We start from the raw sequence: 27900 nt of genomic DNA, 5'->3' as shown, positions 1-27900 counted from the left end.
TAACAATCTGTTCTGAGGCTTCTGGAAAGTTCAAATCAATGAAATAAACAAGTTGTCCTTTACCCATTGCTTTAGTGACACAAATAATTCTAGTAGATAGCAGATGCATGATTTTCCTTTATAGAAACTATACTGCTTTGTTCCTCTGTGTTTTACAATTCTCTTCTTAAATTATTGTTTGAACCCTGGTTCAGCTGAGTCTGCTGAGTCCTAGAATCCTCTTTGCTTATTTGAAATTGCACTTTTTGTTACTGAAGAGGCGTGGAGCATGCAGTACTTGGATGGTGTGTGCATAGTGATTTACATTTCTGTAATGTCTTTAATTCTGAAGAAACCCAGATTGTCTTACCTGCTGTATATCCAAAATCTCTTAACCCATATTTCTCTGATCTATGAAGTTTAACTGCACAGAGCAATGCTGTACCACAGTGTAGCAGAAGAATGCTGAGGATAGCTGAAAATACAGGAGCAATTTAGGGAGAATGTAATCACCCAAAGCGGGATGTGTAAGCTTGTCTCTGTCACCATCAGAACTTGGTCCAATAAAAGATATTCCCTCACCTATCTTGTCTCACAGAGTGGGATGTGACAGGACAATGGGGCTAATGTTTCCTACTCTTGCAGAATGTGCCATAGCATCCATCATCAGGACTGTGGATATATATCACATCGGACAAGACATCTCCAGCAACACAGTGCCCTCGCACCCTTGTGGAGCACTGGCTCAGTGCTGACTCAGGAGATTGTACCACCCACTGAACTGTCAAAACCACTTTCATTGGCACCTAGGCTTTCTCTAGAGCAGTGGCTGTCAATCTTTTTGGGCTCAGGACCCATTTGTAAATGTTTATGGCCTGCTGTGACCCAGTAAATAATCTGGGGGTGGAGGCTCTGGGGTAGCTTTGGTTGCATCCTGCTCCCCAAGGGGTTGGGTCCTGCCCAGAAGTCACCCCACAGTGATGGCTCCTGCAGCTCCTGTGCTGTGTAGCTGGCTGTGTGAGGCTCTCTGTTCCTGGCATTGCAGCCTCTGAGGTACTGCTCAGATTTGGCCCCGCCCTCTGGCTGGACCAAATTTGCATAAGTGGAGTTGTGACCTGGCTTGTGGGGTTGCATTCAAATTTGGCCCACCCGGACTCCCGTCGTCATGACGGCTGGCCCAAACCTGAGTGGCGCTGGGACCCCAGAATTTGCAGTGCCTGGAGCAGGGAGGCGAGCCCAGCCAGCCCCAGGGGGCAGGAGCCACCACACAACCCTTTGAAACATTCTGGTGACCCAATTTTGGGTCCCAACCCATGGGCTGAGAAACCCTGGAATAGAGACCTCTCATCCGAGCAGTGGCTGGGCCCAGTTTTGTGTTGCTTATGGGATTCGACTTGGGAACTTAGCCCAGGCTGTCGGCAAGCTCACAGCCCCTCATACACACTGGAATTAGCAGAAATGATAGCATAATAGAGAATGCAGCTGGAGCCTCATTGCTAGTATCTCTCGTGTTTCCCTCATATTATTACCTGTTTTTCCTCTACTCCGGTTCCTCTGGCTGCAAAAGGCTCTACAGTTCTCTCATACCTAATTCTAGACATTGCAGAAAGATAGCCTAGCATTTGACAGGGAATCAGGCATTGCTGAGGGATCATTCTGAACTTTTCAGAGCAACTCCACAAAGGAGCAGCAGAGAGGGGTCACCTGACAGTGTCAGGGCTGTCAGGCACCTTTCATCCAGACTGCCATGTGCCACAACTCATGCAAACTGGAGCCCTGCCGCTTCCATTGGCAACTTCAGACTCATCTGTCAAACAACCTGGCACGACAAATTGCTTTTTAGCTGGTGTGTCAGCTGCTTGTCTCTTCCCTTGTTATGCCTTTGCTGTGCGTGTGAAGGGTTTAGCCAGACGGCTCTGGGCAAAACTGCAGCACTTCCTCCATGACCTGCACGGTGCTGGGAGCTCTCCTCTCTGCACCGATCGAACCCAATTTCCTTTCCCATGTAACAAGCCTGTTAGCAGCTGGAGAGAACAGAACCAGGGCTGGCAGGTGCCAGCTGAGAGTTTGATTAGACGCACTGGGACAATCAAATTCCAAGGACCAATCATTTCCCTTCAAGGGAGGTGTACACAGATACATAATGAGGGGCTAACCAGTGTCAGTAAAAGCAGCCTGGCTCCTTTGCACTCTGGAGATCACAAAGGTTCTACCAGCAGCAAAGCCCCCTGCCCAGAGACCAGATCCCACCATCGAGTCACAGAGGCCAGCCCAGTGTGCTGGTGTGTTCTCAGGGGAACAAGCATTGTGCCTGGGTGCAGTAGCGACAGATCCCCCAAGTGAATGGCTGCACTTGGCCTGCGGAAGATGGAGGGTTCAGGGATTCAGAGAATCCCAAGCCAGAAGGAACCATTGTGATCACCTAGTCCGGCCTCCTGTATAACGCAGGCCAGGGAACTTCCCCAGCACAATCCCTAGAGCAGAGCTTTCACAAAAACATCCAGTCTTGATTTAAAAATTGTCAGTGAGGGACAATCTACCTGGGTATATTGTTCCAGTGGTTAATTACCCTCACTGTCAAAAACGTACCTGTTATTTCCAGTCTGAATTTCTCTAGCCTCAGCTTCCAGCCAGGATCATGTTAGACCTTCCTCTGGCAGACTGGAGAGCCTGTTAGCAGATATTTATTCTCCATGTTGGTACTTATAAACTGGGGTCAAGTCACTCCTTCACCGTCTCTTTGTTAAGCTCAGTAGATGGAGCTCCTCGAGTCTGTCACTGTCAGGCAGGTTTTCTAACCCTAATCATTTTTGTGGCTCTTCTCTGAACACTTGACAATTTATCTACATCCTTGATTTGCGGGCACCAGAACTACACACAGTATTCCAGCAGCGGCTGGTCGCACCCGGGCCAAATGCAAAGCTCTGCTGCTGGATTTGCCAGCTGGCAGGGAGGGGGTGGAAGGCTTGTTACATGGGCTGTTGATGCGGGATGTTTTTGTGCTTGTCTCTAGGGAGGGCATGAGAGGGGTGGGTAGAGGGAGCGGGTTGGCAGGGATACAGTGGGGTGGGCTTGTCACACACAGGAAAATGACAGCTTTCTATCACAACTTTACCCCACAGGTGCTTCACCAGTGGGTCACTGAGCACTGCAGGCAGAGATCCCGGCCCCTACCCATCTCCATAACAGAGACTGCTTCTACCTGGGGCCTCCACCTACCCCAAGTGTGTGAACTCTGCAGGCCGCACCACTTTTCTCAGGGCAGAGTGGTACCTTCTGCTCCCTGCTGCCTACCTGAAATTCCCATAAAGAGCCTAGAGTGTCCATCCCAGCTCTGGGGATTTGGCCTATCCATCTTCGCCAAGGGAACATGTTCCTAGCCTCTTTCTTAGGAGAGCAATGCTATTGCATCCAGGCTGCTGAGGACTTTATTCTGAACCTATGTTGGTCAGTAGGGGAGGCTTCCCTCATTAATGAGTCTCCAACATCATGCAGGGAAGCATCTGGGAAATAGGGGATAGCTTAATGGCCAGTCAGCCTTCAGGTCCCTGTGTCCCTGGGGGAGGCTGACAAGATCTCTTTATTCCCCAGTGAATTGTTTTTCCAGATTAGCCTCAGGATGTGGATTAACAGATATGGATGCAGATGGTGTGGCTGCCTTCTCTGCCTCCACCGAGCCCTATTTGCACACGTGTCCTGGATCCCCCCTTCCTTACCCTTCCTTGACGGGGCCTTTGGCGAAACGCTTTTATAGCACAACTTTCCCCTGCCTTTATGGGACCCACACTGAACATGAGCCTAACTGTGCCACATCCCTGGATTCGCCCCTAGAGTTGGGGGGCCACTCTTAGGTCCTCCTGCCCCAACCCTTGCAATGACAAGGTGAAAACTGAGGGTGCAGATATGTAGCTAGATGGCAGGAAGGTAGCTGCTCCTCACAGCAGGATGCAGCCAGTTAGGAACGCTTCTTGCCGTGACGTCCCAGAAGAGTTGGACGTGCATTCCAGCTGCCTCTAGGATGTCCCTTGCTTTGCTTCTGGCTGATTTCAAGATGTCTGACAGAGAAACCTGGCCCCAGGCCCTCCGCAGCCGTCTCAGTGACTTGCACTCCCAACAAAGGTGGATAACTTGGCTCTCATCCGGACGTGCAAGAGCTTCTTTGTTCCCTCTTGCAAAGATCGAAGCATTAGCCAATAGGCCTCTGGGAGAACCTTATCTCTGGTGTCCCAGGTGCTCCTGGAATCCCATTCAAACCTTTGGGGGATGTAGCCTGAGACTATCCCCTCAGGTAGGCAGAAACCACTTTCTCTGAAAGCAGCATTTTCTGTGCCAGTGGCATTAGCCTGCAGAGCAAAAGCATTACACACACTGAGTTTGTTCTGAATGAGGAGTTGTGTGTTAATGAGCTAATTGCTTTACCCTGCTGCTGATCTCTCCTTGCTGCCCCTCTCCCTGACTCAGATGAGTTCTACCTGCAGGTTTGCCTCTCCTGTAATCAGAGATTCATAGAGTTTGAGGCCAACAAAGACCATTAGACCTCGTGTGTAACACAGGCCCTGCTACCAGTGCATTTAGCCCAGTGACTTGGGTCTGGCTAAAGCCTCTGCCAGAAAAGCAGCCAGTCTGGTTATGATGACACCAAGAGATGGAGAATCCATCATTTCCCCTGGCAGTTTGTGCCAGTGGTTAGTCACCCTCACTGGGAAAAATGCATGCCTAATTCCTCATTTGAATTTGTCCGGCTTTCACCTCCAGCCATTGGTTCCTTGTTCTGCCTTTCTACAGCAGCTGCGGGGAATGTAGCAGCTTATTTATTTTAAAGAGTGAAACAAGCATGGGAAGCCCCCTCTCCAGACTGGTGTAGGACCAGGCTGACATTATTGAGTGGCTCTTGGTAAAAGGTAGGGCAGCCCCCTGGGCTTGGAGGGAAGCAGCAGTTGCCTTTCAGATAAGAGGCAGGCACCACATCATGTCATCTCACACCTGGGCCTGATGGCACAGAGTGGCCGGTGGGGGTTCCAAGCACCCCTGAAACGCAATCCCACTCTGCAATTGCTGCTGCTGGGTCAGCTGGGAGGAGAGGGGCATCTGACACACTGGCTATTCTGGTAGTCAGAGTCTCCTCTTCTCCATCGGGGATGTGTGGGAGGATGCTTGGTTGGAGCGTCTCTTCCCTTCTCCCCTTGATCTTCCCAGCTTTGCTCTGGACATCGCTAGCTGGAAAGGAAGTGAGACAATCCATGCTCATGTATTGGCTGCTCTGCCTCCCTGCATCTGCTAGGTGGAGCCGCACCGCTGAGTGGCATTGCTGTTGCTGGGCAGGGTGATAGGAGGAGAGGATTACAACCCAGGGAGTGACTTATTTATTTACGCCCCCTGGTTTTAAACCCTGATAAACAGACATGTCCAGAGATCTGCTTCCCATTTTCCCCCAGCCTTTTGCCCCTGGACGAAGCACAAGCCATTTCAGTACCAAGAATTCATTCTCAAAGACGTTAGTGGCTGAAAAGGGGGTTTAGAAGAGAATGACCTTCAATGTGGGCTATAATCTCACTCCCTGATGCTCTAATATGTCCCCCTCACACAAATACACACATCTGGCTTCCTCCAGCGAGCAGCCCTTCGAGAAAATCAGTGAGGAAAAAGGATTTGCCACACTTGATCAGACAACTGGGCCAGCACCTCCGCTGCCCTGCCTCCAGCCAGGACCAATAGTTTATGCTTCTTAGGAAGGGGAAACACCCCCCATTTACCCAGGCACTTCTGCAATAATCTAGATGGATGAAATTCTTTCTGGGCTCTGTATGTGACCAGCTCCTTCTTTGAAGTAAGAGCTTAAGTTACCTCTGTCTCGGGCCCAATCTTGTTCCCATTTTCTCCTGTGCAAATCCCAAGTGACTCCACCCTCCAAACCAACCCTGATGCGACAAGGCAGAACCTGCTACCAGAGCTGCACAGCCGGGGTTCCAGGCATTGGTCTGAATTTCAAGGAGCTGTTTGTGTCCCTGAGGAGGTCTCCTGCCAACACTTGCACAAACGGGCACTTGGGGCATGGGGTCTGCAAACAGGCACCACCAATCCCAACGTATCATTCTCCTGTGCCATTGGGCATAGCAAACGCCTGACACTGAGCTCTAATTGGGCAGCGTCTGGGAGCAAAGCTTCCTACCATCTCCAGTGGACTAGGAGCCTCTGGCCCATCCTGCTAGCTGTTGAGCTGGCCTCCCTTAAGCGCATCTTCTGCATCTCCGGTCTGGACTACACCGATGTGAGGGACCTGAGCATGACCTCATAAGCCCTGAGGACACACCAGCTAGTACAGGACATGGCAGCATGTCTCCTCAGCAATGGGCTGCCCCAAGCATGTCTGACTTGTCTCCTCTCCCTGCCCCAGCTTCCAGAGACTATGGATTCAAGTTCAAGGTCTCAGTCCTTATCTTCAATGACCTGAGGGCAGGATAACGAAAGGAGTCGAGATGAGGACAGTGTCAATAATTCCATGGCTCTGGCACCAAGGAACTTTCTACCAGCAACTGCAGGAGACTGTGCTTCCTTGGGGTTGAGCCCAGCCTGTGCCGTGACTCCCATGGGGCCTAAGGACCGTCCCAAAGTCCCCACTTCCTCTTGCGAAGGCTGCCTTCACTGACATAACCCCTGCACCTTACCAAGCCCAGCCACTCCCTGGCACACCCACCTCTCCCCTAGTAGAGGAGGGAGAAGAAGCCACATGGGGCAGCTGTTCATCAAGTTTCAGGCACAACTTAAAGGCCCTGATGGCTAAATTCACAAGAGGATTTAGGCACACAACTCCCACTTTTAGGTGCCTAAATCCCAGGATCAGGCCCCAGTGGGATTCACCAATCCCTGGCTCAGCTGCCCCCAGACCCTGTGGGCACCTAAATCGCTCAGTGCCTCCATTATCACAGTACATTTCCCTTCAGTGCCTCTGGTTCTGGTTCTGCACATGTGCACTGCAGCCCCATGCCAGCTGTCCAGATGCCGAAGCCCCAGCCCAATTCATGAACCGGGTGGAGAGAGGCATTTGTCTGCCTAGCTCATCTGCAGAGCCTGACCCAGTAGGTGTGCTCAGATTGGGTCCCCTTAGACAGCTTACACAAGGGGGAAGGAAAACAACCTTCCTTGTAACTGTTGGCCCAGTGGGCAGATTACTCACCTGGGCTTGGGGAGACCCCTGGTTCAAGTCCTCTTTCACCTGAGGGGAGAAGGGCTTTGCCATCTCTCCAGTGCATGCCCCAGCCTTTGAGCTCCAGCATGACCTGACGTGGCCTCCTCACTCTCCCGTTGCAGCTATTCCACTGTAGCCAAAAAGCGAAAGAGTCATGGGGCCGAGAGAGTGAACACACGACTGGCTCTGAAGCCTAGAGTTAGAGCACAAACATGGGAGACCCGGGAGCCAGTCCCCCTGCTCCAGTAACTCTCTACAGTTATTGCTCCACAGTGGAACAGCTTCTGCAGGAGAGCCTTGCATCAGACTGTCCCAGAGCCCTGTGTTAGAGCATGCACCTGAGAGGTGGCAGAGCTCTGGTCAAATCCCTTCTTCCCTCAGGTGGAGGGGGACTTGAACTGGGGGCTGCCCACAGCCCAGCTGCGTGCTCTAACCACGGGCTGCACGTGATGGGGGAAGTCCCTCACCACCTCCTCCACACGGCATCCCCTGCCAAGAGCGTTTCCAGCGGAGAATCTCAAGCAGAGGAATGAGCCTCTCTGCAGCCTAGACTGAGGCATGTGTCTCTGTGAGAGGGGTGGGGCTTAGCACCTACCCTAGCCTTGGCATCTCCCACTGCCTGGCTTGGGTCAGAAGCCACCTACCGCTCTAGCCTGAATCCCATTCTGAGGCTCCCATCTCTCCCAGTCCCTGGGCACCAGACTCAGGCTTTGTGGCTTGCAGGGATTTTCTGGGCACCTAGCAGTTAGGTGCTGTGATGCTCCGGTTCACTGCCCCTACATGTCCTTGAGGTTCTGCAGTGATGGCAGCAGAAGCAGAACTTAGAACAGACTAACCCAGAGGGTGCAAATTTATTCATCCAACCCTTGGGTGATTATAAATCACAGATAAGTTTGGGGAAATCAGGATGGGCTTGTCAGCAGTTGGTGGATGGGAAAGGGCCCTGCTTGTGACATAATCGGTTCACAGTTGACTTGACCTTCTCTGCTCCTGGGCAGCTCACTCTGTGCATCAGGTGTCCATTATGATAACACCCTCCCCCCGCCCCCAGGCAGGTGAATATTGTTCTTTTCCTTTTGAAGAGACTGAGTGTGACGTTCCCCTTTGGTGTTATCCGGACCGGTGATCTGCTAGGTCACTCCAATCCTGGACTCCAGGAGTCAGCCTGACCCTGGTCTGCTGTGGGAACCCTCACTCATGGGCTGTTCATGCACAGCCTCTGGCATGTAAGCTGCTGCTTGGATTATGCAACCGAATGACACTAGCCAATATCTCCGGTCCCAGACCCTAGGAACCTCTGTCTTGCAGTGTCCAGTTATGCCCACTGGATGCTGCAAGTTTATATGAGTTCGTCAATTTAACAAAGAAATTGATATGCACCAGGCTTGTTATCCCAAGGGGAGTCTCTGACATGCTTCAAACCAAACACACTGCTACTGCTTCAGGTGGAATAAACAAACACATTTATTAACCATAAAAGATAGATTTTAAGTGATTATAAGTCAAAGCACAAGAAGTCGGATTTGGTCAAATGAAATAAAAGCAAAACGCAATCTAAGCTGATTTTAACACTTTCAGTGCCCTTACAAACTTAGTTGCTTCTCACCACAGGCTGGCTGGTTGCCCTTCAGCCAGGCTCTCCCCTTTGATCAGTGCTTCAGTCTCTTAGTGGTGATGTCTGCAGATGGAGGTGGAAGAGAGGAAGAGCCTGGCAAACATCTCTCCCTTTTATCATGTTCTTTCTTCCCTCTTGGCTTTGCCCCCCCTCCTTCAGCGTCAGGTGAGCATTAGTTCGTCAGAGTCCCAAACTGATCAAAGAAAGGGGGGGTGACTCACTTGAGAATCCAAAAGATCTTTTGTTGCTTCCTAGGCCAGTGTCCTTTGTTCTTGTGCGGCTGGGCTGGGTTTGAACCATACATGCCCTAATGAGGTGTGAACTGCCCCTCTGCTCTTGGAGAGTTTTTGCCTGGGCCTGTTTTAAGCATAAGGACACATTTTTAGCCTCATAACCATCTACATGAAATTACAACCTATAACATTACTGTAACAGCGATTACAATAACAATGCTCAGTGCATCATTAGCCTTCCAAAGACACTCGACATGACAAACTTTGCATTGGATACCACACAATCATATTATAAGGATGAACATGGGGGTGCTGGCTATTCCCCCAAGGTACAGAGTGTCACACTAAGGCAGAGAGGTTACATGACCTACTCAGGCCACAGAGAGAGTCAAAGTCAAAACCATGGTCAGAACTTGGCAGTTCCTGGGGAAACCTCCTTGATCCTGTCTCTCTCTGAAGACCAGCCCAGGCCCTGTTTGCTATTGTTCTTTTCATTAATAGCCTCCTGTGAGGGCCCTTATCAAAAGCTATTTGAAAATCCCAGAATAACAAGCCCTCTGGGTCATCTGTATCTGCTCTTCTATTCATGGGCAAGATCAAGGCAGGGTTAACCCTCACCACGCGCTACTAGTTGGGGTGAGTAGGGCTCATCCACACCTGGAGTGACTCTGGAATAGCTATTGGACTTTAAATCACACTTTCTTAATCCCGATTTACTCTCCAGTGTAGACAAGCTCTTCCCAGGATTGTTCAAGCCCGGAGGACCCCAGCTGCAGCTCACGGAGCACTGCCTGGTGGCCGGTGAGCTGGGAGGTTGAAGGGTGCCAGCAGCGGCTCTTTATCCCTGTCAAGGTCAGCCCAGCTAAGACCAGCTGCTGGCCTGCTCCCCTGCTAACTACCCTGCTAGGCAACTAATAGGCTCAGATACACTGTCCTGGAACTGCCAGATTAATTGCAGCGCCTGTTATTGCCTGCAGGCTCAACAGCCTGATTTATAAGCCCAGCAACGACAACAGAGCACAGCTGGTCAACACACTGCCGTGATTCTCTGCTTTCCTGTGTTGGCCTCATTCCTAGACCCTGCCCTGCACTCTGCCTTGTTCCAGTCCTGTCCTAGCCCTGCTCTTGCCTTCTCGGACTCCAGCTCTGATTATTGGCTCTTACTCTGTCTCACGTGGTTCTGGCATTTGAACTCTGACTCAAGTTCCGACCTCCTGATCCAACCATAAGGCTAGACTGCCTATGGCCCAGTCCACTGCCAGTTTACACAGCCCCAAAAATGTCAAGGCAAGGGATTCAGCCCACCAACATGAATCCAATCAAGACCAATTTCTCCCTGATGGAGCAGGTAGACACTGTACAGAACCTACAGGCTGGGGTGTCTGCCCTATGGGCATTGACTATGACCCTGCAGGCACACACTGTTCCACCAGCTGCCCCAACAACCTGGGAGCCAAAGATGCCACTTTCAGATTAAACTGATGGTGATCATGATCAGTTGTGAGGATTCCTGAATCAGTGCCAGCTCCTATTCCTATTACGTCCCCGCTCGTTCCCCATCGACCAAGCCCAAGTAGGGCTAATCATTAGTTCGTTGACCAGCAAGGCCTTGGTTTGGCCCTTTCCTCTCTTGGAACAATCCAGTCCCTTCCTAGGCCAACTGGAAGAGTTTGTTCAAGCCACGTTAGCCATCTTTGAAAACCCCAACAACACCTGGGCTGCTGAGGTCACAGCTCAAGAGATCTAGCGAGGACACCAATCTGCTGCCAAATTTCATCACTGGGCCATGGACTTCTAGTGGAAAGATGATGTGCAGTGTCACCAGTTTTGACTGGATCTGAACTCAGGTATTAAAGATAAGCTGAACAGATAGTACCTCTGCTTGGTGTGGGTGATCTGATGGAGTTATGTATTAGGATACGACCGCCTGATGGTGCACAGCCATGAATGTGATCAAACCCCCACTCTCCAATCCTGCTGACATTTCAAACCAAGTGTCCTCAGCTGTGCTTTTCACCACAGGTGCCAGAACCCTTGCAAGTTGACCATTTCCACCACCTCTCTCTGAAGCAGAGGAGCACCAATGCCTAGCCTCAAGACTATGCTTATATTATGGGGACCTAGACACCTTGCTTTGGCATGCCCAGTGAAAGCCATTGGCTCCTGGGTTGGAAAACATTCCAGCAAGGGGGTCTGAACTGGGTGGCTTCCTGTCCCCTTCTGCGGTTCTTGGTGTGCCTCCATTGGAATGGTAGCAACTGCAAGTCAGCACCCAATGCACCTCCAGCTTCCGTTGCAGATCCAATTTCCATTTGGAGATGCTTATTGACTCCTACAACTTTATGGAGTAGGGCTGTGCTAAGACTCTTGCACAAGATCTCCCCAGATGTGGTCGAGACCATTGAGACCTCCTCTTCTCCAGCCCAGTAACCATCAGACTTTTCTTCTTGATAGTGTCCCTCCAGGGCCAACAGGAAACCTTCCGGTTTGGGTTAATCCAGGCCCCCCATTCTCAGGTTATCCTTGGGGTGCCCTGGCTCATTGCCCATGTGTCCACTGGAGTAAGAGGATGGTATAATTCTCCAGTATTACTGGCAATTTGTCTCCCAAAACCCAGTACCCATGCAGCTTCCACTGCCTCCCAGAGAACCCTTGCTGTAAGGCAGCAAGTCCACAAGAAGGCACAGTGCCCACCACAGGCCAGTCTGCTGCCACTGACACCTCAGAAGTACCACAGTTTTGCTGACATATTTAACAAAGGAAATGCCAACACCCTGTCCCAGCACCAGACTTCTGATGGCCCAGTTACCTTCAGCCCAGAGTTGAGGTTCCATTCAGTCAGATGTATGCTCTTTCTGAACCAGAACTTCAAACTCTTCACACCTATCTGCAAGAAAACCTAGAGAAGGGGCTTATTCATTCATTCACATCTCTGGGGGGAGCCCCAATTTCCTTTGTTAAGAAGGGCTGCTCCTTGGGACCCTGCATGGATTATTGGGCACTCAACAAGGTGACAGTTTGGAACAACTCTCTGCTCCCTTTCATCCACAAACATTTAGATTGACTGTGCTCTTCTCAAAACTAGACCTGTGCGTAGCCGATACCCTGGCGCGCATGCAAGAGGGAGCTGAGTGGTTCTGATTCTGTCTCTTTTGGCTCTAGCATTTGGACTCTGACTCTGACCTCCATTGCCGGATCTATGGATTGTTTGTTGATTAGGTGATTGATTTTAGTTTGCCCAGTTAGGACTCTGTAATTTGGTGGGTTCTTGTTCCAAGAGCAGGCCCAGTATTATTAGAATTGGGCCCTGCAGTGACAACCACATTGACACTCGGGGAAGACCTTCTGTAACTGTAAAAGTTTTATTATATTATTACAATCATTAGTCCAATAAATAAAACAACCCAAATAAGTGCAAGCAAGGTTTGAATGAGCTCTCCCCCGGCGGCTAGCGATGAGATACGGAGGGGGAAAGGCTTGAGGACCAGGCTGTATTTACATGCACATACCCACTCTGCTTAGGTCTGAGCAGACAGAGCTGCGTTGGCAAAGTGATCAGCTCTGACTGGTGCTGGGTTACAAATGACTTAGAGCTGAGTGCAGGGGCAATGAAATGTTGTAGGAGTAAAGGACAGCAGAATTGTGCTTGGCCTGGCCTGAATGAGGGGGTCACCCTCAGCTGAACTGAAATCACCAAGCAAGGGGCTCAGATGCCAGAGCTCTGGGAAGGGTTGTGGGGATGGGGACAGGTGTTCCTGCTGGGAGGTGTGGGCATGGTTTAACCTGCCCATCCCTACTGGTCAAAGATAGCAATAATTAAGGCTCCATTAGGAGTTTTTTTTTGTTTTATTAAGTGATCACCAGGGCTGAAATCATCAGTTGTGGGACAGTGTTTCTGCCTGGCCTGCTTCAGCAGTGAGGTTCCCCCACTCAGAGCTGACAATCACTGAGAGTTGGGTGAAACCTCAAGAGACCAACCTGCAGCAGTCCCTGAAGAAAGGCAGGTGGCAGTTGATGGAGCAGAATGGCTGATGGGGCAGCTGGTGGAGTGGTGGGTGGCAAACGGAGCAGAGCAGCAAGCAACCAGTCATCCAACAGGGCAACTGACACCAAAACAAGCGCCCGGACAGCGGAGTGAGCAAGGTGGCTTCTGCCCTAGTCAGCGTGGGAGGTGAACTCACACAGCTGCATCTCTGAACTCTGGGTCTTCACTGACCAAGGACAACAATTGTGAGTGGGGTGTGGTGGAGGGATGAGGGAGGCAAAAGACACTGGCCAACATACTCTGGGGTGGGGTGTTTGGCTCGTGGTGTTATGTTTATGAATCTGCTTGCGGTATTTTCCTAAATTAATGCCGGGTAACTTCCCTCCTTTTTATTAAAACATTTCTTTGTTATACATGTACTCTGAGTGGGAAGTATTGCCTCTTGGAAGTGTCCAGGGATGGTGTTTCATTTTCTCACATTTCTGCGCGAGGGCCCGAGCCGGTTGTGTTGTATTGTTAAGATGGATCCCTGGATATTGAACCCAGCCCTTGTTGCTGCCAACTCCTCCTGGCAGAAGGGTTACACAACTCCAGTGATGTAATATACCACTGTCAGAGTGACCAGTCCCATTGCAGGGATATACCTACTCTGGCCTTGGGGGAAGCTCTAGAGGTTTTGACACATGCTCTGGCATGGTGATGAAGAACTACAACAGCTGTACCTGAGACCAGACGTTTTATAGACCTCGATGGTCCTCATGCATATATTTGCATAGCTCTTCCTTCCTTGACCATATCTTAACTTCCTTGATCTCATAACATGGGGTGTCCTTACCCTATAGGTTAGTATATTAATAACATGAAGTGTATTAACATATACGTCACCTGGATTACTGTGGTTATCTGCAGTGGAGAATCTGCTGATCTTCCCCTCCAAAAGTACTCTACCCTGCTACAACCTGCCTTCTTACAGTAACCGACCAGCAGTTTGTTTATGGTTTTGTAATCACAAGTGTTGCAAAGTGGTATGCCATCTTGTGACTTAAGATCACTGTTAGTTTACTTACTTGTAAGGAGGATTAGCTCAGTGGTTTGAGCATTGGCCTGCTAAACTCAGCGTTGTGAGTTCAATCCTTGAGGGGGCTATTTGGGGATTGGTCCTGCTTTGAGCAGGGGGTTGGACTAGATGATCTCTTGAGGTCCCTTCCAACCCTAATCTATGATACTTATGCTGAGTTATTGAGCATCTACTCCTACTCAGGCTGAGACCTTACACTCATTCTAATGGCTTAGGTTGTTCTGCTAGGTCTACGTCAATGGGTTTCTTGCATTCCTGTTATCAATTCCTTAACCCCTTTATCTCCTGACTACTGCTGTGATTACTACATGGCTACACCTCCTGCTCCAACCAGTAGGCCTGACTCCTGCTCTGACCACTAGGCCAGACCGCTTACGACCTGGTCCCCTGACAATTCCCCACTGCCAGATAGCATGAAGACACTGTAAAGACCCCAAATGCTTTTCCAGGGAGGCCACAGCAGTGCATCATCCCATCCCGACAGAGGAGCTGGCCTGCACCTTTGTCCATGGGAGGCCAGGCAGGCCCCTCACTGGCCTATCCCAAACCCACCCTCCTATGGGGGACGGCCTGCAGAGGGACTTTCTGAGTGCTGATCTTCTTGGGGAGGTGGGGCTCCTTGCTAGGGGTGTGGCTTTACGAGGCTGCCAATAGCTTCACAGGAGTGCAGTGCACTTGGGGGGTGAATGCAGACATGCGCAGCTGTGAGGAGGGGTGGAAAAGGAGGGCTGCTCCCCGGAACTGCCCAGTCACTTTGAGAGCATGGCTCCCTCAGGAGCAGTGCTGACATGAGCCCGTCCAGAGGGGTCACCCTAGTCGGGTCCATGGTGATGTACGTGGAAAATCCCTGCAGGCCCTGATGGGGTTGGAGCACCCCCTACCCCTGAGGGAGGGGCATATGCAGCGCTCAGCACTGTGGGGCACAGGATGCTATTTCAGCCCCTTCCCTTGGTGGGTGTGGCCCCAGCCCTACCTGCTAGGGGATGCTGAGACTCTCCTTTGGCTCCATGTTAGTGGCCCCAGAGAAGCTGCTGCTGCTGCTGCTGCTGCTGCTGCTGAGGCTGTTGCTTTCCTCATCCACATCTCTGCTATTTCACCCCAAGGACAAGCTGCCCTCAGGCCTCTTGAGGGGCCAAGGTCCCTGGCTTCCTCCTCAGTGTGAGCTCTGCTCTGGGCATGCCCATTTCCTAGGGCCCTGGGCTTTTGAGACCAGGCCTGTCCCTCTCTTTTCTATGGGGAAGCTGAAGCCAAAAAATGCACCACTGTTCCCCATCCTCTGTGATGACCTGGGCTGGGACCCCAGACAGACCTCCCTGCTTCTCCTAGGCTAGGGAATGGTGCTGGGATCTTTCCCAGGTCTGTGTCTCTCTCCTGTGTGCCCAGCTCACACCCTAGGCGGGACTGTTTATACTCCTCTCCAGTTCTCCCCTCCCAGTGGGATGCACCTTCCCCCAAATGAGCTCCCTTCTCTGACTCCCCACCTGTAGTGCAATTGCTGCTGCTTGTAGGCACATGCTCCATCTGTGCCCGGAACACGGAGTCTCTCTTTGCCTGCAGGCTTGTTCCACGCTTTGGCAAGTTGTTTTAATTTTGCCCTTCAGCCTTCTGTTCACCAGCTTCCAAATTTGCCCGCTCAGAGCCCTTTCTCCTCGTGTTCTCTCAGGGTGTCTCTGTGCACATGTCGGTATTCAGCCTAACAGCACAGAGACAACCACTCGGCCAGTGGAGCCCGGGGCTGCTATCAGCTCCACACTGGAATTACCTAGCTAGAGTCCCACTCGCCTTCTCTCTTGGCAGCACCAAGCGAAGCTGCTTTGAAAAGCAGGTCCAGCTTGACAATATGTTGCTTGTCCAGATGATGGTGATGGGTCGCCACCCCGCTGTGGTTATTCCTGCACAAAATATATCCTAAATTCATTGGGCATCACATGGCTGGAGTGTATTTCCTTCTAAAGCCACAAACACTGTAAAGCCCAGCAATCATCTCTGAAGACAGCATTCAGACTCAATTCGAAATCACTCTCCAAGCATTTGCTTGCTGCTATCCCCACCATCCAGCACAATAATGCCCTCCCAGCACGCTGCCAACAGTGCCAGAAAGATGTTTGTGCACAAATGTATCATGGGCTCAGGATTATCTTCTCAGTCATAGGGCACAAAAACAGATTGTTTTAATGAAAGCTGAGCTGTTGGAACCTCCATTTCATCTGTGATTTATTCAAGGGTTAAAACATTCGCCCACCGTCGCGACACTGAAACATGAATAACGTCTAGTAGGAAATTTTGATTCAACACAGTAATAAACTTTAAGACTAGCCTGTGCTTTAGCGTTGGCTGAGATCTGGAAGGGAGGCAATTGTTAAATCTCACAGTTCAGTAATTATTTGGTGAAAGGGAGACAGAAACAGGTTAGATTCAGCCCATCTCCTCCTCCCAAACTCTTAAATACTCCTTTTAAATGACGGATGTGCCGGTATGTTTGGGGCCCATGGCGTAAGTGCTGTATGTTTGAGGGGGAGCCTCTGTTGTTCACACGGAACAGGGATGGACTCTCTGCTTCAAGTGCAAAACTCAGCCTCCTGAATCTCTGTTAACATACCACGGCCTTTAGCCTGGCTTGGAGCTGGGAGCTAGTTATGTGAGGATTTCTAACTCAATAGATCCCCCTCCTCCCTAGCTCTCTTCCATGCACCTGCTCTTGGAGGCTCCTTTATAAAACAGGCAGCCTCCCGACCCCACCCTGTGACCTCGCCAGCCCAGGAGTCCCATCACTGAGAATCCCCACACCCTACCTTGTCCCGCACGCACACAAACCCAAGCAGCCGCTCCTCCCTGGGGGTCAAAGCTCATTATCTGCCAACCCTGTCTCATTAGCCGCTCTCCTCTGGGGCACCCTCCACAGGCATGTGCAATGTTTGTGTCTAACCCAAGTGACCCTTGCGGCTCCCTCCAGCTCGGTGCACTGATCCCCCCATGTCTAGCTCCAGCAGCCCGGCTCCTGGCTGAGGAAATTGGAGCCTGTCGTGATAATAGTGACTTCTCCATAGATCCGTCCTCTCAGGATGGGGCCTCCTGCCCCAAAGGGTCCCCAATTCCTAAGAAACCTGAACCGCCTGTCCCCACATCCCTTCCCCAGCCACAGAGACACCTCAGCTTCACCTGGCTGGCCCTACAAGTGCATCCTACTGCTGAGCATGTCCCTTCCTGGGCCTTCCTCCTATGCTGTGATGCCATGAGCCCCCCTCACTCCCCTTAGCTGGATACTGCCTGCAAGTCCCATCAGCCATGGCTAATGCAGACGCTGCAGCGGGAGAGGCTTTGTTCTAGACATCGCTGGCTGCCAGCTCCCCAAAGTGATGAGCTGTGGGGTGCTCAAACCCTGTCTCCCCCGCACTCCCTTGCCCCTGTGCTGAGGACAGCACAGAGGGAAGGGCTGAGCTGTTTTGCTGGGGAAGCATCACTATTCTCATCCGCTGGGCCAGGCGCCTCTGTTATCGCGGCAGGTAATTCAGGTGGCATTGAGCAGCTGTCTCCATTCCTTTGCCTGGCCTGCTATTATTGGCAAACACTTTGAGGTCGGTTTGTGTGAGTCTCTTATGCACAGTGGGGTTCCCTATCGATTGCTTTATTTCTTACCTCTGCTCGTGGGAGACCCCTGAGGCTTTGTCTTTGGGAAAGCAGAAAGGGCAGCGAGGAGCAGCGCACACGCTGCTATTCATGTGTCCTAAACAGGCTTTTTAAGAGTTAGGAAATAGAGAAGGGAAAGTTTTCCATGAGAGCTGCCTGGGTGTAGCTCAAGATCTGCCCTTGAACTGATCTTTATGGCATCCTTTGTGTGCTGGCACAGCAAAATTCCTCTAGCCCTGCTCTGCTGTGTGGTACCGGCTCATCGGACCCCCCTCCCCTGTTTCCAACACCCCCTCCCTTCCTTCACTGCACAGACCAATTAGCTGTTTGTGAACACAGTGCAAACCTCCCTTGAAAAGTTTTCTTAATTGCTTCACTTAAGTTAATTACTTCTTGGTTGAACAAGAAAGCAACATAATTGATGTCAAGGCATATTTGTGATTTTGATTACTGTCCCCTGGAATTGGAAGCCTCGCACTCTCACTAACTGCCAGGGTCCCGGGCCCGTCGTCCCAGCCAGCCATACTGATGGGACATCTGGGCTAGGGGACAGGAGGGGGCCCCAGCTAGCAGCTGGCATTGTAGCTTGGAGTGCAGGGACAGTTCATGGTGAGCCAGAGGGGAGTCTGAGACCTGGTTCCAGGCTGGTTCCAGGGCATTTTCCCACACAATGCAGAGCGTGTCCTACCAGCCACGTCTCCCATTTCGGCTGCAGCAGGGTGGGGAGGGGCGGGACGGAGCAGGTGATCACGCATTTACCAGCCACAGATCTGGATGTAAGGGCCCCCGTGAACTCCTGTTGAAGGCAGCGAATAGCACTGGCTTAGATGGGAGCCCGGCTCTGTGCCAGAGGTGCCAGTGCAGAGTGCAACCAGCACATGCCAATCTCTTGCTTGGAGCGCTCAGCTCAGAAGCCCCTCTGCTTCCAGGACCCAGCGCTGGGATGTGCGGAGGAAGGGAACAGGCTCAGCTGTAGAGTCATCTCGGCAAAGGGATGGGGGCAGCTTCCCAGAGCTCATCTCCACTTCCCAGTAACTCTCCTTCCCAGCACACACACCCTGGTTCCCAGATCAGGTCCCGGCATCTGAGATTAATCCTTTTACACAGTGTTTCCTTCCTTTCTGACACATGGTGCAGGAGAGGTGAAACCAGGACAATACTCAGTGCCTTGGTAACATGGGCAATTACCAATGCTCTGGGCGCTGAGCAGCTCGCGCATTAACCTATTGATTGGAAAAGAGATGATCTTCTTCTCCATTCCAGGCTGCCCCAAATGGAGAGCAGACAAATAGTCTCCCAGAGAGAGAGACAGGCCAGATTCAGATCACAGCCACACAGGGCTAAAGCCACAGCAACTGGACTGGCTTCAGCAGGGTTACTCTGCACAGTCAGGCCAGCACATCTCAGAGCAGTGGGGCAAAGCCTGTGGTGCGGACTGGCCCTGGAGTTCGCAAAGCATTACAAGAGAGCAGCAGAGCAGCCTGTGGTCGGAGCTGAGAGGACGAACGGGAGCAACTGGTCGGGCTGTCACCCTGCCTGTTATTAAGGGCGGCTGGAGATCTGTGGTTGGCGGCCCATACCCCGACTGGGGTGACGGGCATGAGTGAGTGAGTGAGTGGCTACCAGTGATCCCCAATGCAAAGCCTCTGAGCCGGCACTGTTTTACTTTTTCATAGGTTTTTCCCCCTTTGCATGTGAATGGAAACAGCACTGAGGGTTTGAGGCAGTAGGTGAGCTCATAAAAGGCTTTCGCTGGGAGCTGCTGCCGCCTGGACTCTGGGTGAGAGCCCCTGAGAAAACCATTTTCACGCAAGTGAAGTCCTCCCTCCCATGACCCGTGCAGAGATGTGACCTTTTGTGTGCAAGGCAGATTATCCTGTCCGCTCACCGGGGCTGAAGTCTCTGTGATAAAAGCTTTACTCGAGATCAAAGCCACACGTTTTAACTACCACCACCTTAAACAAGAAGTTTGGTTTATGCTGGATCCAAGCACTGAAGTGGTGACAGTTCCTGAGCTCATCTCCCTGGCCTGCATGTGCCAGGGCCTCGGGCCAGGCGACTGGGATGTCGGATTATCCCCACCCCAAGGGGGCTTATCTCAGTGTCCTGTTTCACAAAACCACTCAGAGATTCAGCTCCCGTTTCACTCTGAAGGATTCACCCGGCAGCTGGGGAAAGAAGGGAGGGGACCGGCAAATGGCTCAGGTTTGATCTGCCTGAGCAATTTCAAGGGCATGCACACACCAGGCATGGGCTTTGCTTAAAGATCCACTTATGCTGCCAGCAGACCTTCTGGACGAACGTCAGAGGTGACAGAAACTTACATAGCCCTTTCTATGCAGTGAGCCAGGGCTGTGTGTGTGTCCCATGCGCTGCATGGCCAGCCCAGACTTCCAAAAACCATGAGACAGGCCCCCAAAATCATGAGATTGATTTTTTCTTTTTTTTAATCTTGTGGTTTTAAAACCAATGTTGGGAGAAATGGTCTGAAGTGAATAGGATTAAATTCAATGAGGACAAATGCAAAGTTCTCCACTTAGGAAGGAACAATCATTGCACACACACACAGTGGGGAATGACTGCCTAGGAAGGAGCACTGCCAAAAGGGGTCTGGGGGTCATAGTGGATCACAAGCTAAATATGAGTCAACAGTGTAACACTGCTGCAAAAAAAGCAAACATCATTCTGGGATGTATTAGCAGGAGTATTGTAAGCAAGACACGAGAAGTGATTTTTCCGCTCTACTCCATGCTGATTAGGCCTCAGCTGGAGTATTGTGTCCAGATCTGGGCGCCACATTTCAGGAAAGATGTGGACAAATTGGAGAAAGTCCAGAGAAGAGCAAGAAAAATGATTAAAAGTCTAGAAAACATGAGCTATGAAGATAGATTGAAAAAATTGGGTTTGTTTAGTCTGGAGAAGAGAGGACTGACAGGAGACATGAGAACAGTTTTCAGCTACATAAAAGGTTGTTACAAGGAGGAGGGATAAAAATTGTTCTCTTTAACCTCTGAGGACAGGACATGAAGCAATGGGCTTAAATTGCAGCAAGGGCAGTTTGGGTTGGACATTAGGAAAAACTTCCTGTCAGGGTGGTTAAGCACTGAACTAAATTGCCTAGGGAGGTTGTGGAATCTCCGTCATTAGAGATTTTTAAGAGCAGCTTGGACAAACACCTGTCAGGGATGGTCTAGATAATACTCAGTCCTGCAGGGGACTGGACTATGATCTCTCGAGGTCCCTTCCAAGTCCTATAATTCTTCTTCTCTGCCTTCTGGCTCTTGAGCCTTTAGGTGTAACATTTGTCAAGCTTGCCTCTGGAACCAGGAGGGCTAGAAAACCACTTTTAAAAAAATATGCAAAGTGAGATTCTCCTGAAGTCCCCTGACTCTAGGAGCTGGGGCTTTAAGAGAAGCATCACATACTTCAGGCAGGGAACAGCTGCTTTGTAACAGGAACAGTCACCAGCAGGAGGATGTCAGATGGGGCAATCCATCCACAGTCCCACAAACACTTCGATTTATATGATCTCACACCCTCCTAGAGCTCGTTTCTCTTTTACAACCTGCCCATCTGCCCCTTTGTGCGACAGTTATGCCCGCTAACTGCCCTACACCCTTTGCGTCCCCTCTGAATTTGACTCGCCATAAAAATGGGGTCAGTGGTCAAGTCTTGTGCTTGGGGTAACTCCACGGAGGTTAATGAACACAAGAGTTAAATTTGGCTCTGTGTTTCCAGGGTTAAACTCAGTAACAGCTGACCTCGGTTCCTTCTGCAAAGGAAACCTCTCACCAATGATGTTAATTACTCCGATGTCCCTCGAAGGAGCTCATCTGCTACAGAGTTAAACCCCCTTTCCATCCTCATTCTGAACCCTGAGCAACAGACATGAGCAGAAGCCCTTCCCCCGTATTTGGCTGCTTGTTCCTGCCCCTCTGGCCAGAGGTGGAATGAACCCGCCCCAGCTCTGGCATGTTGAGCCCAGAGGGAAGCAACTGGACACACATGCCTTGACCGAGGGAGAATTTGATGATGCCTGTCAGCTTGTTGCAGTAACAGACAATGGGAGCTAACTCTGGGCATTGGAAAAGATCACCGTGTCTTTAACTGGGGGGCGGGGGAGGATTCGAACATCTGCTGCTTTTCTAACACTGCAGCTCTGACTTCTCACCCACAGCAATGGAAATTGTTTTTTCTTCTTTTCACTTGATTTGTAACTCAATTCTACACATGCATATCAACGTGCGCATGCACACCTACACACATGTGCACACACAAGCGTATACACGTGCACACACTGACACACACATGCTACTTTTTGTTATTGCTAAGTCTGCTGCTGCGCTTTATTTTCTGTATCCGTCTCTCCAGGTATTGAGATCCCAGTGCGGGATGAGCATGGTGCAAATGCTTATGAGTGAACACTGCCAGGTGTCTGTTTCTCTGCGTTGCAAGTGGCAGAAGGCTGTTCCTGGTGTCGAGGGAGGGAGAACTGGCCTTCATGTTCCTCTCTTGATGCGCTGAATGCCATGGACATGCTGATCAGTCTGAGTCCCACACTTCTGGACCAGCTGCGCAAGAAGATCTGCTCCTGTACCCATGAGTCACCTTGCAGCTGCCAGCTCCACAGTGCGTGTACCATGTAACTGCCTTGGAGGAGCTCGATAGCACAGGGGGCTCATCCCCAGTGAGAGCAGCTCCCCAAGCGTTTCATGATAACATGGGTCCAGCCGCGACTGGCTCAAATACCGACGCAACCTGGAGAAACTCACCTCCAAGCACCGTGGCCAAGGGCCGTCTCTGATTAGAATCAGCCCCACAGTGCCACCCTCTAGGGTGATGACAGCACAGCTGCCTGCTCACCATTCCCTCTGGGCCCTCTGGCCATGACGGGGACACTCCACCACCTTTTGAATTTAACCTGGCCTGAGGAAAACTCCTCTGATTGGCTGCCTGCCCCCCCCCACCTCCTTGGGAAGAGCAGCCAATCAGAGCTGTGGCAGAGGGCAGGTAGGGCTGCATCCTGGGATGGGATGTCCTCACAGGATGGGAGGAGGGAGCTAAGGAGCCCAGCATCTTAGGATGGCTCTTGCCCCCTCTTTCGCCCTTCCCCTCCTGTGAGCAACATGGACAGGACGGTCTCTTTGGGGGGCTGGGGCAGAACTGATGGGGGACAGGGGGCAGAGCTTGCAGGGGGGCCGGGGGCAGAATTAATTGAAGGGATGGGCAGATGTAGGGTGACAGCTTTTGCAGCAGGGCCCAAGGTCAGCTTAGTACATTTGGGAGCTTGGGCAGTGCCGACAGCCTCTTGCGCTACATCGGGCAGGGGGAGTTGGAACATCAAAAGGCAGATGAATTCCCACAATATTGCTTTTAAAAATCTCATGATTTGCGGGGCAATCTCATGATTTTTTGGCCTCTGGGGTTGGCATTACTGTAATAATGTAGCAATTAGCTGGTGAGTGCCATTCACTTCCCAGTAATAGGAGAAGGATAATCTACTGGGCATCGTCTGTTTCTGACAGTGGCTGGGGAGGAATTTCTTCCATGTGAAGCACTGCAGTTGCATTGTGGGTAATTTTCTCCTTCTGCTGAAGCACTAGCTGGTGGCGCCTGCTCGTGTCAGGATTCTGTCACAAAGGACTAAAGTCCTGAGCTGGGAAGGCAATGCTAAGTGACATCACTCCCCAGAGCATGCTAATGGGGCAGGGGCTCGTCATTGTGTTGCATTGTTACCCATTCTGTGAGGCTGTGGGACTTGAATCCTCAGGAAAGGGATGTTTCTCATATGGGGGGAAATGGACACAGTGCAGCAGTGTGGAGAGTGAACGTGCTTGCAGGACAGAGAATGAAAGACCTGATGCAATGGGAACCCGGTCCACAGAAGGACAATGCCATTCCAGCCCTTATTAGTTCTCCAATCTCAAGACCAGGTGAGGCTGCAGTTTGTAGCGAGGACTTTCTGAGGGAGCCATTTAAAGTAAGTGGTTTACAGCAGGCAGGCTGCCTGTGGACAGAGAGAGCGGGTGGCGGGAATGGCCAGGGGGTTGACTCAGGCTGGGCCCGTTCAGAGGAAATTGTCCTTTCCTCTTGCGTATCAGTGCTGCTTTCGAGGGGGGTGGTTCTGGACACCAGAAAGGCCGGCAGTGAGGCAGCGGATGGAATGCAATCTCAGAGGGGAATGCTAGAGCGCTAATGATCTGCCTTTGATCTTCTATTCAACATGTAGATTTATTACAGGTTTCATTTCAAGTCAGAACTGATGAATTTCACTGGACCTCTCAAGTGGCTACAATCTGGAGGCATTTATCTTCCAGAGGGAAGAGACAGGCTCCTCTCTTTATCTTGCTTCACTGACGTGGGGGCAGCTGGGACTCTCAGACCCCAGCTTTAACACTGTCAGAAAGTGCCAGTTGTGTGGTAGCGACCGGGCTCTGTATAGTCAGGGTAAGACCCCTGGCTCCACCTGCAGCGCTGCGCATGGAGAAGGTGCACAACAGAGCAGGCCCAGAGGTAGCTGAGCTTTGAAAATTCTCTGCTATCTCTTGTTTCTATTCTTTCAGTGAATTCAACATTAATCGATGTCTTCTTCTACATCTCCCAGCCTACATTGGCTCTGAGTGTCCCTAGCTTCTGTTGGCCTGAAGCTGAGAATGGACAACAGAGGGTGGATCACTTGATGGTCCCCTGCTCTGTTCTTTCCCCGTGAAGTGCCTGGCATTGGTGACTGTTGGAAGATAGGATAATGGGTTAGGTGGACCATTGGTCTGACCCAGTCTGGCTTTTCTTATGTTCTTTGACCACCTCTGATAGATATACAGAAGACTGTGTGTACAGCTAGATCACCTTAAAGAGACATTGTCAGCTTCTTTTTGTGTTTTTAAATGATGTTTATTCCAGACTCTTCCATGTAGCTGAGTATCTCTGGGCTTTCGAGAGACAAGGTGGATGAGGCAATATATATTATTGGACCAACTTCTATTGGTAAGAGAGACAAGCTTTCAAGCATACACGGGCTCTTCTTCAGGCCTGGGAAATGTACTCAGAGCGTCACAGACAAATACAAGGTGGAACAGATAACACACATTTCAAGGGACCATTCAAGGTGAAGTGGGACGTTGGCACCTCTCCAGTCATGGGGGGCTTGGGGGTGAGGTTTAGTGGATTATAGATTGTTGTAATAAGCCATAAATCCAGTGTCTCTATTCAGGCCATGATTTTTAGTATTTAGCAAAGTTATGTATTTAAGCTCTCAGGCTCATCTTTTGAAGGTGTTGTGCAGGTTTCCTTCGAGGACGAGGACTGAGAGGTCAGATATGAAGTGATTACTTTGTGAAAAGTGTTCACAGGGTGTTTTTGTCTGTGTGAATTCATTTGAGACCATAGTAGTTGTCTGGTTTCACCCACATAGTTATTATTGTGGCATTTAGTGCACTGGCTGAGGTACACTTCATGTTGTGATAGGCATGCGTGAGAACCATGAATCTTGACAGGTGTGTTGTGGGGGGGAGTGTTGATCATCATAGCAGAGAAGATATGTCTACAGGTTTTGCATCTGTTATTCTCGCAGCATGGCGTACTACTTTGAGTTGGTATGTCCTGGCCTGCGGGGAACTTGCTTGTGAAGATGAGCTTGGAGAGGTTGCAGGGACTGTTTGAAGGCCAGAGGAAGTGGTTCAGGAAAGATTTCTTTTAGGGTGTTGTCCCCATTGAGTATGGGGTGTAATTGTTGATACCCAGTCTGGGTTCCAGGGTGAAGTGGCAGGTGACAATTACGGGTGTTCTATAGGAGAGAGTTTTATTTCTGTATTTAAATGCATTTTCTCAGGGTATTTGGGTGGCCTGTCCCACAAAGTGATCTATTTCTCTGGTGGAGTGTCCTTGTTTGGTGTAGTGTGTTGCGGTGTATATACCGGACTTTCTCCTTGGAGCATCTTTTGTGGTATCTGGCCAATGGGAGTGCAGAGCTGGTGCTCGGGCCAGGGGCAGTCCATGGAGCCCTATGGCCCCCCACCTAGGAGCCAGACCCGCTGGCTGCTTCTGGGGCACAGCACCAGCCAGGACAGGTAGGGACTAGTGTGATGTTGCAGTCTATGTAATTTTATAAAAATATGCTAATGAGTGAATATAATGTAACTGAAATATGCTTCATGCAAAAGGTCTCTTGTAAGGTATCATTACAAAGCTTATAATCTACTGAGTGTGATCATCCTATTTGTATAAATGTACCACTCTTGTATCTGAAACTAGAAATATGAAATATAACTCTGAGGGTCTACTGTAATTATGCAAAATGTGGGCCATTAATGTTGGTTTGGAATCTTGATAACTCCCATTAACCAGGACAGTTGTCTGCAGATGGGTGTGTTTTACCTGTAAGTCTTCCTGTATATGTGTGTGCTGGCAAGTGGGCAATGAAGTCGCAGTGACATGTGAACATGCCACCTGAACTGGAATCCATCTTTAACCCGATGTCTTTCCATTGAGAAGGAGGGGTGGGGACCCAGAGAGGGACAAAGGATTCCTGCCTTATGCAAAAGATATACAAAGGGGTGGAACAGAACAAAAGAAGGAGAGGAGCCATCATGAAGAATCCCCTAGCTACCACCTGAGCTGGAACAGAGCTGTACCAGCGGAAAGAATTGTGCCCAGGCCTGGAAGGTGTCCAGTCTGAGGAAAAAATGTACTGAAGCATCTCTGAGGGTGCGATTATCTGTATTCAGTTTGATTAGACATAGATTTGTGCATTTTGTTTTATTTTGCTTGGTGACTTACTTTGTTCCATCTGTTACTACTTGGAACCACTTAAATCCTACTTTCTGTATTTAATAAAATCACTTTTTACTTATTAATTAACTCAGAGTATGAATTAATACCTGGGGGGAGCAAAAAGCTGTGCATATCTCTCTAGCAGTGTTACAGAGGGCAAACAATTTATGAGTTTATCCTGTATAAACTTTATCCAGGGTAAAATGGATTTATTTGGGTTTAGACCCCATTGGGAGTTGGGCATCTGAGTGTTAAAGACAGGAACACTTCTGAGAGCTGCTTTCAGGTAAACCTGCAGCTTTGGGGCAAGTAATTCAGACCTGGGTCTGTGTTGGAGCAGATAGGAGTGTCTGGCTCAGCAAGACAGGGTGCTGGAGTCCTGAGCTGGCAGGGAAGGCAGGGGCAGAAGTAGTCTTGGCACATCAGGTGGCGGCTTGCAAGAGGGTTTCTGTGATCCAACCCATCACAACTAGCCTGCCTTAGCACCACAGCACTGCCAACCAGACTGTTAACAGCCCAGTCGGCGGTCACCTGGCTGGAGGGCTGAGCCACGAAGAGGACACTGAGAGCGAGTGAGGGGCTGCAGAGGAGAAACTGATGGGGTGCCCACCGGAAGGGGCACTGGCCTGACCCAGCTAGCCCCCAGAAGTTTGAGGAGGTGGTGCCAGCCAGCGGTGAGGAGTGCAAACCTGTCACAATTCCCCTTAGCACAGCTGCCCTGGAGGTAGGGTGACCAGATGTCCCGATTTTAAAGGGACAGTCCCAATATTTGGGTTTTTTTCTTATATAAGCACCTATGACCCCCCCACCCCTTGTCTCGATTTTTCATACTTGCTGTCTGGTCACCCTAACTGGAGGCCACCACTCAGAACCCCGAGGGTCACGGGTGGGAGGCCCCTGCTGAGAGGCTGCCCTTGCACTGTATTGAGTCCCCGTCTCCCTTGGCAGATTGCAGGCAGCTCTGCACCCGCAGTAGTTAAGTTTCAATTGGTGTGTGCAGGGAGCAACGTCCACTGTCAATCTGTCCCCTAATCCATCCTGCAGCTGAGCAGTGGCCTGCCTGAGCAGCCACTGTATTGATTGGGCCTGTCACCACTTGACGGATGTATTCTTATGATCATAAAGTCTGAACGCTGTGCTCCAGCATTACAGTCTGGGCATGGGTCATCGCCGAGGGGCGTCCAGGAGCAAATGCCCCCTGGCACCTCCAGCCTGGGATTCAGGCTTTTGGCATGATCTGATGATCAGTCCCATCAGCAACAGTGCCGCTGGCTGAGGGCAGGAGGGTAACTCCTGGCAGGAGATGGGACAGGCAGCAGGGGCAAGGGAGGTTTGAGAATAAGGACAGGCTTGTGGCTAAGACTGGGGCGCAGCAGATTGGAGGTGGCTTTCTGTGCAAACCTGGGCACCTTCCAGAATCTCTCTGGG

At 50.7% G+C, this 27900-nt stretch overlaps 1 protein-coding gene across 1 annotated transcript in view; it reads left to right on the top strand.

The window, feature by feature from the left end:
* Positions 1–20058, top strand: part of ZBTB40 (zinc finger and BTB domain containing 40) — a 98663-nt gene extending 78605 nt beyond the window's left edge. The window contains exon 18 of the transcript XR_012654776.1: positions 20046–20058. The gene's annotated coding sequence lies outside the window, so the exon portion shown is untranslated. The remainder of the gene's footprint in view (positions 1–20045) is intronic.
* Positions 20059–27900: the final 7842 nt, after the last annotated feature.

The sequence above is a fragment of the Chelonoidis abingdonii genome, chromosome 23 (genome assembly GCF_003597395.2).
Source record: "Chelonoidis abingdonii isolate Lonesome George chromosome 23, CheloAbing_2.0, whole genome shotgun sequence".
In the NCBI taxonomy this organism is placed as follows: Eukaryota; Metazoa; Chordata; order Testudines; family Testudinidae; genus Chelonoidis; species Chelonoidis abingdonii.
The sequence above is the reverse complement of the archived record's forward strand: the minus strand, read 5'-3'. Positions and strand labels throughout refer to the sequence as shown.